This window comes from Nannospalax galili, unplaced genomic scaffold (genome assembly GCF_000622305.1).
Source record: "Nannospalax galili isolate Female #2095 unplaced genomic scaffold, S.galili_v1.0 scaffold2324, whole genome shotgun sequence".
In the NCBI taxonomy this organism is placed as follows: domain Eukaryota; kingdom Metazoa; phylum Chordata; class Mammalia; order Rodentia; family Spalacidae; genus Nannospalax; species Nannospalax galili.
The window spans coordinates 312100-323814 of NW_008351545.1; the positions used below are offsets into that span (position 1 = coordinate 312100).

At 47.2% G+C, this 11715-nt stretch overlaps 1 pseudogene; it reads left to right on the top strand.

Annotated features, from left to right (window-relative positions):
* Positions 1-7261: 7261 nt before the first annotated feature.
* LOC103746336 overlaps positions 7262-11715 on the top strand; it is a 10094-nt pseudogene continuing 5640 nt past the window's right edge.

The following is an 11715-nucleotide window of genomic DNA, read 5'->3' on the forward strand; positions in this document are numbered from 1 at the left end:
TTTAACCCCAGCACAGCACTCGGGAGGCAGAGGTAGGTGGATCTCTGTGAGATCGAGGCCAGCCTGCACCCCATAGCGAGTTCCAGGGCTACAAGGAGACCATGTCTCGAACAAACAAAATCCCAAATCCAGAATCCATTTAAGGATCATGGAGTGTGTATATATGTTTCTTTAATCTAGAACAGGTTCTCTGTAAATGTTCTAAATGTTTGCTTTCTCAAATTCATATGTTGAACCCTCATGACCAATGTTGATGTTAGGAGGTGGGTGTTTGGCAGTGAAGACATGAGGGATCCTTCTTCAGGAGTGGAATCAGTGCTCTTATGAAAGAAGTCCCAGAGAGCTGCCTAGCATTTTCCACAACGTGAAGACATAGCTAGATGTGCCAACTAGGAATTAGGAAGCCAGCCTTCACTTGAGAATGAAATATGCCTGTAGCTTCTCAGATTCCAGAACTCTGAGAAATAAACTTCTGTTTGTAATTCATACAGTTTATGGTATTTTGTTATAGCGGTCCAAAAAGACTTGACATGACTTTGAAGAGTTCAGTGTGACTGCCACGTAAAGAGGCCCACAAATTGAATTTTTCTGATTGGGTCAGGATGAAATTCAGGGTAATCTGGCCAGACTCTACATGGGGATACTATATACTTCTTACTGGGTCACAACAGCAGGTACTCAGTATCAATTTGTCCCAATATGTACTTATTAAGAAATTCCTAACAGGGACTAGAGAGATGGCTCAGTGGGTAAGATCATGTAGCACTCTTGTAGAGGACCTGAGTTCTGTTTGCAGCTCACTCCAGCTCCAGGGGACCTGTGGGCACTGAACTCATGTGCACATAGCCACTCACAGACACACATAGACACACACACACACACACACACACACACACACACACTACAGAATTAAAAATAAATCTTAAAAAAAAGGAACGCTTAACAAGAACACCAAAGGCAAGCTGGAATTCAGTTTCTTTCTAAATTGTTTCAGACTGTGTTTACAGATGTATTTAATGATCTTCCCACATGAAACATCTATAAATGTAATATTTTGCTTTATTTCAATTTGAGACAGCCACTAATGAAAACCATTTACAAAAATGAAATAAAAGAATCAGACATGGAATAGTGTTTACATTTTTCATAGGGTTAACAAAATATTTCAGTATTATGTCTGTTTGGTTGTTAAAACTGTGCAAAAACATTTGCATTTTGGAAGACTAAAAAAGAACTTGGAAGATTTTGAAACTTACCCATGTGTTATTTTTGTCTAATTACTGACCTCTCTTTGCTGTCTTTACTGCTTTGTAAATGGGGTTAGTGATAACCTGATTCATCGGGTGAGAATGGGAAGACTGTCCTTGAGGACTTTATTTTGTATCGTTTTGTTAGAGACAGGCTCTTATGTAGCCCTGGCTAGCCCCAAACTTGTTATGTAGCCAAGGATGAGCTTGAACTCCTAGTCTTCCTACCTCTACTTCCCAGGTGCTGAGATTCCAGGGATGTGGCACCAGGCCCACTATTCTTGAGGACTAAACAAGTTGTCTGTCGGTATAGCATCTCACATAGAACTTGGCATGAAGTAAGCAGGAAGCAACAATTTGTTGTTGTTGTTGTTGTTACTGTTATTACTGTATTATTTCTTCTGTAATGGACACATCATTTTCAGCATTTTAATGACTGGCTTTTGTTACTATTTTCATGGTAAGTCGTTTTTTTTTTTTTGTTTGTTTGTTTGTTTTGGAAATTCTCTTTGTAATGTATGATTTCCTATATGGGATGGGTGAGGAGACAGAATATTATTAAGAGCCTCTCCAAATGGTCTGTACTGCTTGTTGTGATACACATAATGGAATATTCAAGACTTAGATATTCCTTTTTCTTGGCTTCCCTGGTTTAGGAAGAACAAGAGCAGTATTTAAGAGTAGGGAAAGATAGATATATGGAACCTAACAAGTTCTGAACATGTTCATTTTTGAGAGTCTCATCTCCAAGATACTCCTGGCTCAGGTGGGTTGTGAGTGCATACATAAGTACATGTGTCCTATATATCTGGGTACCTATAGCTATATTCATGTGGTAGCTACAGATGGCATTGATAAGGGACATCTGTGATGGATTTTTCCAGAGAGGATTAGCTGACAGGAAAAGGATCACACTCACTGTGGGTGGCCATCCACAGGCTTAGGTCCCAGACCAAATACAAAGGAAAATAGGAGAAAGCCATATGAATATCAGAATTTATCTTTCTTGTCTTCCTGGTCTGTGAAAATGTAGATGTGCACAAATAGCTTCCTGCCACCCATGCTGCCATTCTTCATGGTGATGGCGCGTACACTCCAGTGGTGAGCTACAGCTCACCCTTCTTCTCAAGTCACTTTTTGTTGCCTGGTATTTGGTCACAGCTATGAGAGAAGTGGCCAATACCACTGGCATAATGGCTACTTTTGTGACACTGTGACAGTACCCTTGAGAGACACCACTTGAGAGGAAAGGTTGATTTTGGCTCATGGTTTTAGATGGATTTCAGTCCCTTGTTGTGGGGAAGATATGGTGGCAGCAGTGAGGCAGGGACTCTTCACATGGTGGCAACTAGGAGGCAAAGAAAAGGAACCAGGAAAGGACCAGGGCTAGACAGAGCCCCTAAGGACATGCCCTTGGTGACCCACATCCTCCAGCTAGGTTCCACCTCCTCCTTCACCCCACCCCAGTACCATTGTCATATCCATCCATCAGGCATTAGTCTGTTCATAGCCCTCATAGCCATGATCTAGAGGATATGTGTTGTAGTAATCTCATGGATTTTTCTGAATCCACTGAAGTTGACAAGATAAGCATCATAGCTGGTCGTATGAGATGGGGCCTGTGGAATCTAGGGTAGTAACAGACCAGTATCAGTTCTCCTACCATAGCTCCCACCTCTCACCTGAGTAGACACTCCCCTCACTCCACCTGGGTTCCACACTAACTGCTATCTCTTTCCCCCTCTCTTTTATCCCTAGTTAATGATTTTTAGATTGAATTATTGACAAATGGAGGAAAGTAGGATTTTGCTGAATTGAAAAGATTATTATGGAAAACATATCAGCTCATTTATCTATACAAGTATATAAAAAAAGTTTAACATATATGTACCTAAAAATGATAGCAATGGCTGTAGAGATGGCACAGCAGTTAAGAGCACTTACTGTTCTCCCAAAGGACCTGAGTTTGATTCCCAGCACCCATATTGGGTGGTTTTCAACTGCCTGCAACTCCAGCTCCTGAGGATCTTGATCCTCTGTTCTGGTCTCTGCAGACACCTGCACACATGTGGCATATCCACACAGAGACACATAAATAAAAAACAATCTTGTTTCAAAAGTGATCAGGCAGGGAGTGCTGGCACACTACTAAGAGACAGAAGTATGGGGGGGGGTGCGCTCTCTCTCTGGGCACACGGGGTCCCTGCGCGCACTCTCGGGATGGCAGGGCGGATCTGCAGGTGTGCGTGCACTCTCTGGGCGCACCCCCAGGATGGCACTCCCCCGCCGTGCGTCTGGAGGAAAGCTGGTCTGATCCCGTTGGCTTCTCCGTGTCTCTATGGGCCTCAGGCGTGGTGTGTGTGGATATCTCGGGGTGCTCCGGGCCCCTGGATCTCGGGGCCCCTGCCACACCTGGCTAGTTGTGGGCGGGTCTGGCCACAGGCGTCTCTGGCCGTGACTGCTCTGGTGCAGACAGCTTCCTCTGCTACTGAAGCATTGTTCAGCCGAAATCCCGTCTCTATTTCACCCGTGTACTATTCCTCAGGATGCGAGGTTCCTGGCCACAGAACCACACAGGGAAGAGTATGGAGACAGCGAAAGCTAGGGTGTCCATAAGCCAGTCACGAGGAAGTGCACCCCCCGGAGAGATTGGGCCGCCGGTAATGACACAAGACTCAGGACTTAGTCTGTGTTACAGCTTTATTCTCTGAGACCCTGCTCTCTGGGTCCCAGCTTTCTGCTACCCAATTCTCTGCAGCCCGAATTTCTGCCTCCCAATTCTCTGCAGCCCAATTCTCTGACCATTAAGAGAAGACTAAGGCATTTATACCATGGGGGTAGTGGTAAAAGCTTTGGCTGTTAGATGCTTTGTGAGGCATTGTATTTACATATGGAAGTGGGTTTCTGCCAGACTGCTGTCTGCTAGGAAAAATTACAGGAAGGCATGGTACCTGTTAGAGCCAAAGGCCATGTTTATGTTATGGCATTTGTGGCGGACACTTCAAAAGGAGAGACAGGAAAGATGCCAGGAAGACACCCCGCTATGAAAGGAGCCTGCAGCACATAAAACCCGAGCTGCATGAGCTGTCCGGTGTGAAGGGGCTTCGACTTTGCATAACAGAGGCTCCCAACACAGAAGTGGGTGGATCTCTGTGAGTTTGAGGCCAGCCTGGTCTACATAGTGAGTTCCAGGCCATTCAGGGCCATCTCACTATGTAGTGAGACTCCATTTCAAAAAATGAAAATGAGTATATCTGTTGCGGGCTTTCCTCAGACCAGCTGTGACAACTCTGACCTGAATCGGGTCCCCTACCGATTAGGGAGATTGTGGGGGGGCAAGAGGCATGGAGTCAACACACAGACACCGGAGTTGGGTAGAAGCAAGCAGGTGTTGCAGGTTCTCCTCAGGCCAGCTGTGAAGACCCTAACCTGGATCAGGTCCCCTGCCGATTAGGGGGATTGCAGGGGGGCAAGAGGTGTGGAGTCAACACACAGACATCAGGAGTCAGAAGCAAGCACTAGGCGAGGTGCTGCAGGCTCATTTAATGCAGGAGGGGGCAGGCCTTCTATTTCCCTTTTCTCCGCCCCCAAGTCCCTTTAGTCAGCGTATCGTTTTCTGATTGGTCTATCCCACGCAGTCTGTCAGCAGTCACTAGGCTCGCAAGCAGGGTACGGAGGCGTGGGCTCCTTTTGGCGGGCTATTTGCAGACCAAGAAGTGAATTCTTGCTGAATCCCAGGGCTCTGGGTCCATGCCATCTTTGGAGGCCTCCTGCTACTGTAGGCACCTCTGCCTCGGGATGACCCCAGGATCATGGACTGTGCCTGTCTTAGGTTGTCCTTCGGGCATGAAACTTACCCATCATTGGAGCATGGGCATACACGTCCATGTCCTGGCTTGAGTTGATTCAGCCCAACAGGAGCTTACCCGTCACTGACTACCAGCCCTCCAAGGGGTATCATCCCGGGGGATCAGTTGAGGTGGGGAATTATCTGTAGGAGGCCTCATACATTTGTGCAAGCCAAGTCTGTTGGGCTGCATAGGATGGGTTGAAATCATCTTTGTGTATTGCTCTGAGGGCCTGATACACCAAGTGATTGAATTTTTTCTGACTGCAGGAACGAAGAACAAGGCATTTAAGAAGTAGAAAGAGAAGAATAATTATATGCCTGTCAGGAGTAGGTAAGTGACGATCCAATGATGATCCAAGACAGGTCAAACAGTGCTTTTAGATTAGAGGCACTGCCGGCATAATCTTGGACAGTCAGGTTGAACAGCCCAATGCATGAGAATACGTTGTTGGTAGTGAAGCATAGGGAGTTATTTAGGGGCCAGGAGCCATTGAGTGATTCCCAGGAAGTAATATGATCTAGAGAGCTCTCATGGTTCTAGTGATGGGATCCTTGTGGCCTTTTACCCAAGCAAAGGGAAGACATCTGAGGGCCTGAACTGCATACTGGCTGTCGGAGAATATATTGAGCAGCTCAATCTGGCAAACTTGGAAGATTTTTAACAAGGCCAGGAGCTCCCCCAACTGGACAGAGCCAGGACTGGCTTGTACATAACAGATGTCATCCTTTCCCGTGCGCTGAATGACAACACCATAACGGGACTTATTGGCATCCGAGAAGGCTAGTGTGGCTAAAGGTAGGGGGTTTTTGCAGGGGGAAGCATGTGGCTGAGTGGTGATTTCCAAACAGGCCAGGCTGGCCAGTCGCTTATCTGGGGGTGCATGGTTATCCAACTCCCCCGTGAACCTGGACATCATTAGTTGGAAAGCCAGAGAGTCTACCCATAATGTCTGGGAATGCTTAAGAGGAAATGGCAGTATAATTTTGTGAGGTTCCTTTCTGAATATGCACCTGGCTGTTTGTTGGGCCTTAATTGCTAACTTGATGGCAATATCATACTTAGAGCTAAGCCTAGTTAGGTCCGAGGTATACCTTTTGGGCAGTGGCTACAGAAGTGGCCAAGCCTCCTACAGTTCCAGCAGCCTTCCCATGCGCCAAAGTGGGTGGGTTTTCCTTGCGACAAAAGAGTCTCCAAGGAGGCGGTCACAGCATCAATAAGGCCCGCCCTAGGGTCTAAGTCTCTAGTAGCAAGTACCCATTTGTAAATGTTATCATTGCGGACAGGTGTGATACCATTACGAGTAGGGATGTTTAGTCCCTCCCAAGTTAACTGATAAGCACCTCTTGTGTGGGTCCAGACTCCACCCTCCACTCTACTGCCTGGGTGACACGGGTAAGGAAGTCCGTGAAGGACTCCCCTGATGAATCAAATTACGGAAAAAGACTTGTGGGTCACGGAGGGAGCAACATTTAAGGGCCTTAAAGGCCAAGTCAGAAACTTGTTGAAAACAGGTATGGAGGCCAATAGTGGACTGGGAGATAGGGTCAGTATATTGTCCGTGTCCCATGAGCATGTCCAACATAATGTTGAGGCCATATTGGAGATTTAGGTGTGCCTGGTTTTCATCCTGATCATCATAGGCTGCGTACCAGTTTAGAAAGACTGAGGGTTCTAAGACTGCCTTCAGTAAGTTATACCAATCATAGTGGGTTTGTAAATGTAAGGACCACTGACAAAGAACCTGTTCAAAATATGGGGAGTCAGGGCCTAATTCCTCAGCCGCCTTGTGGGTAAGAGTGAGGTCAGTGAGTAGGGGGTGGGCAGCCATGGACACTGCACCACATCGGGGCCAATGTTAACCAGGAAAGCGGAGAAAGCTGGGTGAGGGTTTAAGGAGGGTTGCCTAGGAGGGGGATGGTAGCAGGGGATGGGGCAGGATTGTTATTGGGGGAGGAGAGTAACTCCTTCCACAGGTAACAGGGAAGGGGAATTTCTGGGCATGGTAGCTCTAGGACACTATCCTGAGATATAGGCAAAGGAGCTCCTTCCTTATTGGAAGTGGATGCAGAGGCGGCATCCACTTCCGGGTTCAGGAGGTCAGAGGTCAAGGTAATACCCAGAGCTACAGTAGATTGCTCCTGAGAATGCTTACTGTGGGCCGAGATGACTTCCTTAGGAGATGAGGATTTAAGGTTAGCAATGATGGCTAGGAAGATTGGTATGGTAAGACAAATGGACCCTTTCCTCCCCAAGTTGATACTGGTCAGAGTGTTTTGTCACAGCAATGAAGAAACAAACTAGGACAGGGTGGGATGGTTACTGGCGGGGGCGGGGAGTAACTCCTTCCACGGGTATTGGGGCAGGGAAAATTCTGGGCATGGTAGCCCTAGGAGAGTTATCCTGAGATATAGGCGAAGGAGCTACTTCCTTACTGGAAGTGGGTGCAGAGGCGGCATCCACCTCTAGGTCTGGGAGGTCTGGGGTCGAGGTAATAGCCAGATCTACACTAGATTGCTCCTGGCACTGTTTGTTGTGGGCCAAGATGACTTCCTCAGGAGAGGAGGATTTAAGGCTAGCAATGATGGCTAGGAGGATTGGTACGAACGATGCAGGGGGAAGTGATCCCTGACCCAACCTCCCTTTTTTGGGCCAGGAAGAGGACCCACACCCACATGTCAGGGTCCCACATGTTTTCAGGGGAGACCCATGGAGCTAAATTAGTGGCTTTGTCCCCAAAGTGTTCAATATCTTTTGGTTTCACTTTCAACACTCTGGTTTTAAAGAGCACCTTGAGTGCTGCTGTTCGTTGTTCCCTGCATTGTGGTGGTAAATTGCCCATTGTGGGAGGGTCTCGTGAAGGGGAATTCGCCACAGAAGTAGAAGATGAGGGTGACTACCAATAGGGAACAAAGGAAGCAAAGAAGCATCATGAGCCACTCAGATGTAAATCACCCCCGACATGTAAAGGTGTATCGGATCCAAATGTCTTGTGCTCAGTAAGGGACTTCTAGAGGCCATGACACCTCCAGCCATATGCTCACACAGTGTCTCCGGGACAGGTAACAGGGTGACCCAAAGCCTGGGCTCTGAGTTTGGGATGGATCAGCCTTTATGTGAACTCACTGGGATGAGCTGAGACGGGGGAGGTGCTGATGTGGGCTTCAGGACCACGTGGCGGAGTGTGCCTCCCTGATCTAACAAACTGGTCCAACAATAAAGATGACAGACAGGGTAGAGGGGACAGAGGAGGGGGCTACTTGCTTACCCTCGAGCAGCCGAAGAAACAGACAAAACCAGGGGCCTACTTACCAAACGAACCGAAGTTCTGGGTGTCGCCAACACTGTGGGAAGGGGTCCTTGTTCAGGCGCTAGGTGTTGTGGGTTCTCCTCAGGCCAGCTGTGAAGACCCTGACCTGGATTGGGTCCCCTGCCGATTAGGGGGGCAAGAGGTGCGGAGTCAACACACAGACCCCAGGAGTGGGGTAGAAGCAAGCACTAGGTGAGGTGCTGCAGGCTCGTTTAATGCAGGAGGGGGCAGGCCTTCTATTTCCCTTTTCTCCACCCCCAAGTCCCTTTAGTCAGCATATCATTTTCTGATTGGTCCGCACCACACAGTCTGTCAGCAGTTACTGGGCTCGTGAGCAGGGTATGGAGACGTGGGCTCCTTTTGGCAGCCTATTTGTGGACCAAGAAATGAATTCTTGGTGAATCCCAGGGCTCTGGGTCCACGCCATCTTTGGAGGCCTCCTGCTACATATATCATTAATGACAGATGAAGTGCTAATAATTATTAAATATTACTGTGCTCTGGTTTTCTCGTTTGTCTCATGTCTTTTCCCAGTTGTTTTGTTCTAATCAGAGCTCAAATAGAGTTCATCACCGCACCTGGTTGATCTTTTAATCTGTGAAAAGATCCCCTTTCTCAGGATTGCTTAGGTAACTTGGCTTGAGAGTTGTACTATCAATCAGGGCTGGAGAGAAACAGAATGAAAGCAGGAGAGAATCAGGTATCCCAGAGGTTGGAGAGTAGGGAGTTTCTAGAAATGTATAGCTGTGTAAACTTTTTTGCTAAAGAGGCTGGAAGGTGAGCTTGGGTCACTTGAAGTTGGGTTATTTGGGCAGGTGCTGTCTCAGCAGCTGCACTGGCACTTTACTGCCTATGGTATGTTAAGAATTGGTCAGACGGATTAGTTCAGCTCTCACCCCTCATCAAAGAAGCTTCTTTTTGCAGCAGATGAAGCTACTGCAGAGATCCACAACTGTCCAAAATGCAGAGAATAAGTGACCGTGGAATCCTAATTGTATATCTATAACAGCACCCTTACACTTTAGACTCAGGGACTGTCTTGGGAGAAGATGTGGAGCGAATGTTAAGAGCCAGAGGATCAGAACACCTACTGTTGGATAGTGTCTTCCAGATATAACAGGGAAGCTGTACCCATGAAATCTCAACAGTATGGTAGCCTGAACAAGACCTGCATAATGACAGCCCCAGTAAGCATGCCAATATAGACATGGGAAATTTCACAAGGCCCTACTAGATGAAGAGGTACAGGCTATCAATGGCTGCTGATAGAGGGGGAATCAGTTTTCTCCAGGGATGATTCTCCTCATAGTTTATCCAATTTCAGGTGGTCAGTCCTAAACACATGTACATATGAGCAACACTAAATGGACTAAGTAGATTGCATATACACACATATGTATATGTATATGTGTGTATAACAATTATAAAATAAGTCATAAATTTGAGAAGGGAAACACTGGGGAAGTTGTGGGTGGAGGGAAGAGTTGAAATGACATAAGCACAGTACTCATGTATGAAATTCTCAAAAAAAAAAAAGTAAAAATGAAGAATTGTTGAAAGGTAGGGATCTAGATTCAGAGCGGGAAGATTTTCTCTAAAGTAGTTTGGCCTTAAAGAGGAGGAAACAGTGGAAGCAGCAGGTGCTTCCCGCAGCAGGTGAGTCACTACCACAAGTGATGCATTGTGCTTCTTTGTGTCTCTAGAGACCAAAGATCCCATTGGACGCCTTAGCATTCTGGGAAATTCTATTTTGGTGCTGAATTTTACAGTCATCATGGTGCCAGTTGCAAGGCAAGCTTTACATTGGAAAGAACCGGAGACCATCACAACATACCCCCTGGACTTACAAATTCATTCTGGTTATGAAGCAGGCTCTGTCACCCTTTCCCCAACAATCCCTGAGTGGAGGTACTGACAGGATCAGCAATGGGTTAATTCAGAAAGAACCACTGAGAAGAACTTCCTAGAGAGCCTGGGAAGTGACTTTAGTTCTCACTGATGTTTCCTGTGCCTCAGCTCCTACCCTGTGTCTGGATATAATCTCTTTACCTGGGACATCCGTTGGAAATATTTATTGTCGGATTAGGGTGGGGTGCAGAGGAGGATTCCGCAAAAGCCGAGACTATAGGAGACACCTGTGCAGATCCACCCCAGGCTGTCCTGGGCATGATACTTGGAAAACCATCTATACCATGTCTTATCTTCCAAGAATCCTCTAAGGATAAACAGCTCTAAGCTAGTGTTAGCCTCAAGTCCTGGCTTGGCTCAGGATGGCTAGAGAACTAAGAGGAGGGCACTGAGATTTGGGCTGTGAAGGTGGAACAGGAAGAAGCCTCCCCCTTGGACGAAGAGGCCGGTTGGCTGAGCAGCCCCGGCCGACCGCTCCTGACAGCGCTTCCGAGCTTTCCGCTACCCCGAGGCTGCGGGGCCCCAGCAAGCACTCAGCCAGCTCCGCGAGCTCTGCAGACAGTGGCTGCGACCAGATATGCACAGCAAGGAGCAGATCCTGGAGCTGCTGGTGCTGGAGCAGTTCCTGACCATCCTGCCAGCGGACTTGCAGAGCTGGGTGCGCGAGCATCCCGACAGCGGGGAGGAAGTGGTGGTGCTGCTGGAGTATTTGGAGAGACAGCTGGATGAACCACCGCCACAGGTCTGTGTGTATGTTGTGCGAGGAACCCAGGCCTGGTCTTACGCATGTTAAGTGAGCATGCTACCACTGAGCTGCATTTCCAATCCTGGGCTGTGTACGTTATAAAAACTTCATTCTGTTTCATTTAACAGTCATCTTAAAGATTGGTCTATTTGAGAACTACTTTCTGTGCCCACTGATAGATAATGTAGGCGATGAATGAATCCAGTTGATTGGGAGAAAACACCAGGACACAGATAAAACTCCATCTAATAGAGTTTATTAGCAAAGGAACACGTGGGACAGATTCCCTTCTGGACAGGGAAAATGTCTGCCCTGGGTCATGAGCTGGGGTCTTTTTATACTGGGAGGTTTCTTCTTCCTGCAGAAAGCAGGAAGATATATAAATATTTTCTAAAGTTGGGGAGGGGCACAACACGACACTGTTAAAACCTGCCCTCTTTCTTTAGAGATCAAAGGGGAAGCCTGCTGTGTTGGCCAAACAGTGGAGAAAAATCTGCTTCTCTTGACTTTAAAGACCAGAGTGCTTATCAACTAGGTTCCCTTTTCTTAGGGGCTTGCGAGGTCTGTGAGGCCCTGTTGGTGAGGGGGCCAGGCTACCTGAACCTTAACACCCACCACTTCTCAATTCTAAGAATAAACAAAAGATATATATATATA